Here is an 8,844-nt window from a genome sequence, read left to right on the forward strand (position 1 = left end):
AGCTATCAGTCCTTTTAATGTTGTTCCTGATTTGTAATCAGAATACATTTGGAATTGCAGTTTCAAAGATAAAGGTTTCTGTGTTTTCAACTCTGTACAATCAATGATGGTAAGAGTTCTTAGAAATTCAGACTGAAACTGTAGTGGCATATTTCTAATGATTTTATCTCGATGAGGCCATATCGGTATTGCACCTAACATCATATACATGTGATCAATCCATGCATTAAATATCTCACTGACAGATTGGGTAGAAATACAAAAACGTGCAGCTAAATCTTTTAAACTAAAAGTTATGTCTGAGCCGCATTAGTGTTACCAAGAGTTGTGTTTCCAGGTTCATCTTATTAACTTCTTTCCTCTTCTTTGTAAATTCCGGCAACTGTTGAGATGTCAGAAACTCTAACCATGTAACAAATGTAGAATGCTTTAAATTAGTATAATGAAGAAATAATCCTGGAACTATTTTCTCTTGTTGAAGAATTTTCTGGACTGTTAAATCAGGTTCTGGATCTTTGGAGGGTTGAGATGTTGCCGATAACTGCAGCTGCAATTGGTGGTTCAAAACTCTTTGTTGATGAAGGGTTTCCAATGTTGAATTAAGCATATTTCATAGTTCATGCACTTGTGCTGAAGCAGTCAGTAAACCTTATGAGTCTGCAAGAAAAATCAATTGATTTTAACCCCATTTGTGGTACACAAACTTTAAGAATTAAAAATCTAACTTTAATAATATTGTTTAACTTGTACATGTATATGGTACATTACACATAAAACTACACATGCATCTCATTTCTTTTCTTTATAGTTTCTTTTTGATTTCGGTCAAAAACATGTGGTCTACAATTGAACAAAGGCATGTTAATGTACTGTGGAAACACTATGTTTCCACTAGCATCAAAGGTTAAATTACCCCCATGGTACAACGATTTGCTGACACAGGAACTTATCATCCCCAGACCTCAGGAGTTAGAGAGAGAGCCAGTCCCAAAATCCTGAATGGTCTAGATATAGAGCAATTCGCATAACTGCATCTCAGATGCACCGCATTGTCAAAAGAAAGAAGCACCCAAATGAAGCACTATTAAATTCCTTGTTTCAGAGCAGCTCAAACTTCAAAACAGCAGCAACTGAATATGGGTTGAGCAGAGAAAAGCAAGCCAGAGAAAGTTTTGCTCAAAAAATGTCAGCAGTGAATTCATATTTTCATGATTGTGGTTTAGTTGTAAATAATGAATTTCCATTTTTGGCAGCTACTCCAGATGGTAAAATTTGTGAAAATGGTGAATGTGGATTACTTGAAATCAAGTGTCCATACCTGGCTAGAGGTATGTTGATTTCTGAAGCTTTTGTTGAAATTAACAAGTTTATGCTAATAGAACAAAATGGCAAAGTATTACTTGATAAGAGTCATGATTACTATATTCAGGTGCAAGGCCAATTACCTGTTACTGGTGCACCCTGGTGTGACTTTGTAGTCTATACAACAAAAGATATGTTTATAGAGAGAATTTTACCAGATATCCCATTCATGACCTGTATGTTCCTCAAGCTGTCTCTCTTTTACAAATATCATGCTGTTTCTTTTATGCAAAAGAAATAACATTTAATTACCTCCTTCAGCATTTAAAACTTGTTGACATGCATTGGTGATATCCATAATGCTGTCTGTGTTGGAGACACTTCCATCTTGATGTATGGATGTACTGGTTTCTTGATAGCTTGGCTTATATGCTCTATAAATTTACAGAGACACAAAAATTACATATGGTAGAATGACAATTTGCCAACTTTTTACAATTATAATCTGTTTTTAAATTTAAATTTAAAAGCAAGTTACAAATATTTTTATGAATACTGTTAAAACATGTACTAAACATAAAACATCATTAATTAATAGTATAATAAATCTGAAACAAGAGGCCCAATGAGCAACATCGCTCACCTGAGCAACACTGGCTTTAAATGGGCGTTCAAAGGATATTGTGCCATGTGGACCCTCGGTAGATTAACCCAAAAATGAATTTACGAATTTTCACTTATTTTTGCATATACTTAATCTTTGACATATTTACCTTCATGAATAACATTTTTACCGAAAATAAGATCATATGCAATATAAATAACTAAATTTTCAGTTGGTGTTCACGATTAACTTCCAGTTCCCTATAGTATTTAAGCCCCCCCCCCCCCCCCAATCACTTTATAAAACGATTAAAATACATGAGAGCATAAAGGTACATTTTCTCCCTCCACTACTTGCTAGTTATTGTATTTTTAAAAATTCTATATGTGAAAGAAGAAAAGTGTACCTCAATGCATCAGAATGAATGCGCTCAATTCCTCAAATTGAAAACATTGAAAAATTTAATTGGCCTTCTCCATTATAGACGATTGTCATTTACCAGGCATGAATTCATTTCGTATGACCTTTCATATCCTTACTTCCTTGATTGAAGAAAATAAACTTAACTGAAAATGTTGTCACATACGTTAAAGAGCTATAATTCAAATAAATGTATTGGCAGGCATGTCGCAAGGTACCAAGGTCCTTCCATTATTTTCATCTTTATTAAAAAACAACAAATGTGTACAAACAAAGATGATTTCCATTGCAATAATTTTTTTAAGAACACCGATAATGCTTTTATCTTCATAATAATAATGTGTCAGGCCTATGGAAACTGTTTAAAAGGCATTGTTTTCATTTACTTGTGTTCGAAAAACTATCAAAAATTTGTGTAGATTTTATGCAATTCGTCGTTTAAGAAGGTGCAACAGACAGTAATTTCAGCATATCATCCTTTTAGCAAGACATTTCTATTGATCAACCAAAATGTCAGTGTCAATCGTAGAATCATAAGCAAGATTCATAGCTTGGTTTGAGTCATGTTTTTGTTCACATGAGTTTATTACATTCAACTTAAGAATTTTAAACTTGGTATTTCCTATTCAGCATAGCTGCATTTAAAATATAAACAAACTAAAGCATGACCTCAGCTGTGTGTACAAACATATTGTAGCATTGTGCGCAAAGCTCTGTATCTTGCTTATAACTCGAAGCTTGACTCTCAGGTTAGTAAAATTATAGGAATTGGTAAATTATTACAACAAGAGAAAACTGCACTAAAACAAAGAGAAAACTCAATTTATTTTTCATCATATATATATACTTAAGTCATATATTTCTAGCAGCGAGAATAATCTCCGTTTAGATTAAAACATCTTAATAGAACATGTTGCATTAATCAACCATTACGTAGAGATAATACCGAATTACACGCACCACCATAATTTGACCCCCCCCCTCATGGTGGCCCCACCCTATCCCCTGAAATAATGGTTTGAGAAAACTAGAATGAATCAACACTACCTGAGGATGCTTCCACACAAGTTACAGCTTTTCTGGCCGATTGGTTTTTGAGAAGAAAATTTTTTAAAGATTTTTCGCTATGTATTCCTATGTAAAATTCGACCCACCCACTTTGGCCGCACCCTACCCGGGGGATCATGGTTTGAACAAATTTAAATCTACACTACCTGAGGATGCTTCCAAACAAGTTACAGCTTTTCTGGCTTACTGGTTTTTGTTGAGAAGATTTTTCTCAATGTATTCCTATGTAAAAATTTCGACCCCCCAATGTGGCCCCACCTTACCCCCGGGGATCGTGATTTTAAAAAAAATTGAATCTACACTACCTGAAAATGCTTTCACATTTCCAGCTTTTCTGGCTTACTGGTTTTTGCAAAGAAGATTTTAATGATTTTTCTCTATTCATTTGTATCTAAAAATTTGATCCCCCATTGGAGCCCCACCGTACCCCTGGGGATCATGGTTTGGACAAGCTTGAATCTACACTACTTGAGGATTCTTCCATACAAGTTGTACACACACTTAGTATTTCCATCAGCAATATTAATCTCCGTTTAGACTGAATAGACGAGAAAATACTTACAACTAGCCTAAATCACTTTGCAGTAATCAATTATTGCGCAAAGACCATACCGTATTACCATTAGAATTTGTATTTTAGTTGTTAAAGTACCGTACCTGTTAATGTATCTTTTTTTCAGCAAGTAACAGTCAGCTGTCTTACTTTCCGATGTCTATATTTGATTGATACGTAAAAATTACAAAATACAGGCGAACCGTAGTTCATGAAAATGAAACGAAAATCAAAACAAGCTAAAACCACCGTCAAAGGTGAAAATGTCAACGCATTGGAATATTTAATCTCAATTTACTTCACAAAATCGGCATTAATGTATCTTGCACGTTTCAAATATTCCTTTCGCACGCAAACTGTTCCACAACAATCAAATTCATCTTTGTCAGATTGATCCATTTTTTATACGTTCAAAATGGCCGCTTCTTTGTTTCAAAGAGGGTTTTGAGATATGGAATACCGAACCCGAAGTTAAACTGATTGACCCTCATTCTCTCTGTCTTATTATCATTTTCGTAAATTACTCAAATTTGAAACAGAATTAGCCCTTAATTTTTGCAATTTACATTTTCCTTCCCATAAGGATAATTTATGCTAAACTACGTTGAATTTGACTCAGTAGTTCGTTAGAAAAAGATTTTTTAAAATGCACCCCCCTTTTTCTACAGTTTCGATGTTTTCTCAGCTTTGAATAAAGATAGGTCTTTCATTTCTGCAATTTATATTTGCCTTACCATAAAGTGCTTTATGCCATATTTGGTTGAAATTGGATAAGCGGTTTTAGAGAAGAAGTTCAAAATGTAAAAAAGTTTACAGACGGACGACGGACCAAATGCGATCAGAATAGCTCACTTGAGCTTTCAGCTCAGGTGAGCTAATAAGGGTTAGATCACAAGTTTTAACCATTCAGCTTATAAAAAATACAGTAGTCTGTAATTATTTAAGATTTAATTAGAGTTAGATATATGAAATACCCTACACTTTATTCCTTGATTTCGAGTGAAGCCTTGTTTTCTTCATGTGGGATCCATCAGCAGGTAATGGGTCAGGTAAATCAGGGGTTGGGCCATTTGGGTCAACAAAATGTTGCAAGACATGATCGTCTTACATTGAAACAAAAAAATATATATTTCATACTTTATAATACATTGAAATTTTAAGATGGAAAAGGATGAAAAAATCAAGCTCGTCCTACTTTTGCATGTTTCAACTGCTATAACCAAATATCAGATAATTTTATTTTTGTTTAATGCAATCAAATACGGCATCAAGTGCACATGCACTAATTATGTTAGTTAAACACAAGCTGGTTATTACCCTTATCATTGTAGGCAATATGACTCGGAATTCTTCAACAAGCTTCCACTGGAAACCGACTTGCAAAGGTAAAGCGTTGTCCTGCATGTCTTACATCATTGTTAACTTGTTTTATCACTCACTCGTTTACATGGCAGTCTACGTGTTAAAATGTTCTTTATTCAGGGCTTGACTTTTCAATATTGGATTGTAATAAAACTTAATGCCAATAGTTAAATGTGTTCAAATTACAACAAATAAAATCAATTTATATTGACATAACGTTTTGATAAGGAATTAAGAACAAACAAAATAGACTTGATTCAAAAGATATGAAATTGCGAATATTTTTTTCTATTGGTGTGTTCCGCTTAAGCATTTTTGGTGGCACTATCATATGAAAGTTAAAATTGTATCTGTAAGTCAATATCATTTAGCATATTTTTCTATTGGATTTTTGACGCATTATTTTTGATAAACACATGATCGGCGACGCAAAATGATATTGAAAATGCAGAAGAAAAACAATAAAAACAGACATAATTTTTTATTTTTTTGACATCAAGTATATTTAACATCAGCAGATCAAGGTCAATATAAGTAGTTTAGAATATTATTGCTTACGTGTGTGTAGTGATATCATCGTTCAGTTTTCTGGTAAAATTGAATCAACGCTTGGCAGAGTTTGGAAAATTGATAGAGGATTTGAACTGGAATATATCTTAAAAACAGTTGTTCAAAATCTTCCTCTTTTATTTAATAATATACACTGCCCTTTATGAATATTTAAATTTGCAAAGAGATAATTTATTTGTAGTACATGTATTTATACAATTCTGAAAATCTAAATATTTGTGTAAGAGTTTGAATGATTTTTGTTAATCATTGAAATAATAATCAAAGGCCATGAATCCGAAAAGAATGTCAATTTGTTAGTTTTTTTAAGTGAAAAATAACACTACAATGACACTGTGTAGAAACGGACTATGGTAACGCACTTTATCCTAGTCCAAGATGGCGATAGGGAAGCAAGCTTCGATTTGTTTACACAAGATTTACGCATTTGTTGGTGTAGTATGACGAAATGAATACACTAGTTTACACGATTTGAAGTGGATAAACGAAACCATTGCAAAACATTTGCAGAATCTTTCCTTACAAAAGAGAAAACGCAGGGAATTTTGTTTACTATGATTGTGTAAAGCAAGTTCATGACTGGGGTAAAGATGTTTAAAACTTTAAGGAATTTCTTATAGAGAGCATACATGTCTTCCAAGATACTTTTCTGGGTCTATCTTAAGGTGCTATTTTTGTAGATTAGAAACGTACTCTTCTAGCTAATCTATAATTGTGCTGCTCTCGAAACGGAATAATATGTTCCGTCCGGTTTGGTTTTTTGTTTTGATCGGTAATGGCAGCCATGAGCTTGGCCTGCTGTTTTTGTTTGCACTATTTTCTGGAATTCGGCCTATCTAAGGAGTAAGTTTTATTTTATTCATGTCAATTTATGTCCATTATGATCTTGTGTATCTAAAGATGTCATGCAATATCTCTTACTTTGTTTAAATTCTGCAACTGCGTTGTTTTGTGTAAGCGCGTGTTCGCAATGTAGGATAGGCATAGGCCTGTTTAGCTAGCATGTTCTAGTCACACATTTATCTGTATATATGTCGTCGGGTAAAGTTTTGTCATATAAAATTCAGTATTGTCACAGCTTAATTTGCCATATTTTTGGAAATTGTTATATTAGACAAAATCTGACTTTTATTATTGTACTTTTCAGTTTTTCACCCTCTCACGAGGTCTGGAAGTAATAAAGCAGATATACATCACAGTGAAAAATCCTTTAATTCGGGCTATATCCCATGGATCTTCGCCAGACTAGGAAGATGACTGATGTTGGATTTCAGCAATATGAACAAAGTGTTTCAAACTTTACGTCAAAGTTGTTAGACATTAAAAGAAACATCGACTCTATCATTGCCAATACGAAACATGTGGACTTAGCACAGGGTCAAAATATCATTGACAATATCCATAAGCACTTGGAGTATTACGAGCTTCTTAGTGACAAGTACATAACTTATTTAAGGGGTCACAGAACCGTGGAGGGTTCAAATGAAGAGGCCTCTCACAGACTAGTCCGCTCATCTCTATGTGACAAGACAGCAGCCTTTGTCAATCAGTTGCAGTCTGCACTGCCGAAGATGGAATCATCCAAGGCCCCATCGCTTGTTCCCTCAGTCATATCGGGAAAATCAGGATCAAGTCAACTTACTGCTGTCTGGATGCAACATTCTGCCAATGTTGAGAAAGCAAAAGCACGTTTGAAGTATGCTGCCGAGGAGGCTGAGCTCATCAAACAGGAAGCTGCCTTGAAACCCAGCAGGAATTTGTTGACGGTCACAGGGCGAAAAACCATCTTTAAGCAAGTCCTTAAAGGTGGCTTAAAGGTGACTTAAAGGAGCTTAAAGGCTATACAACCTTTAAGCCGCCTTTAAGTCACCTTTAAGCAAGTGCTTATAGGTCCTTAATGTCCAAACTTCTTTAAGCTACCTTTAAGCCACCTTTAAGCCACCTTTAAGCCACCTTTAAGCATCTTTAAGTGGCATTTACGCTCTCTTTACACTGCCTTTACACTGTCTTTAAGTGGCCTTTAAGTCAATATTGATCAAGCTGAACAATAAAAACATATATTAAATGCAGAAGCTCTTTTATAGAGATGGGAGGGGGTCATCCGAGTGATAATATAATTTCCAAGGAAGGGGGGGGGTGTTCCAGGCGGTTTTAATCGTCGTTCCATTAAACACATATCGCTATCATCAGCACCGCTCCGATTGACACAGATTGCCGTTATAAAATTCTTTATAATTTTTTGGGGGTTTCAAAATTATTGTAGGGATGAGCGCAGTCTCTGTATCTTAATATGTGCATAAAACTAATTAAAGTATGTTTGTTTCCTATTATAAATTAATCGGTGAAAAAAATCTCTCTCTCTCTCTCTCTCTCTCTCTCTCTCTCTCTCTCTCTCTCTCTCTCTCTCTCTCTCAGTTCATCTGGTTATTAAACAAAATAAAGATAATGAACCAAAAATGCATGATTTAATTTGTTAATCGGTTTAAGGTTTGTATTTTTTTTTTTCAATTTTCATTATTTCTAACTCTAGATCTGCTAGATACATGTTAAAGATGAAAAGACTCTCAACTGCCTTTGTTATATCGGGCAGGATATTACTGCTTTGTTGGTCTAGACATAGTTTTGATCATTTGTGTATATCTAATTAGAGTCTATTGTTTGTCCAACTTAAGAAAACCCCTGGAACTAACACAGAATATACAAGATATACACAACAGTTGTGTCGTGTGCCCAGGTGCATGTTTGTGTATATCTAATTAAAGTCTATTGTTTGTCCAACTTAAGAAAACCCCTGGAACTAACACAGAATATACAAGATATACACAACAGTTGTGTCGTGTGCCCAGGTGCATGTTTGTGTATATCTAATTAAAGTCTATTGTTTGTCCAACTTAAGAAAACCCCTGGAACTAACACAGAATATACAAGATATACACAACAGGTGTGTCGTGTGCCCAGGTGCACG

This window comes from Magallana gigas, chromosome 5, assembly GCF_963853765.1.
Source record: "Magallana gigas chromosome 5, xbMagGiga1.1, whole genome shotgun sequence".
Lineage (NCBI taxonomy): Eukaryota > Metazoa > Mollusca > Bivalvia > Ostreida > Ostreidae > Magallana > Magallana gigas.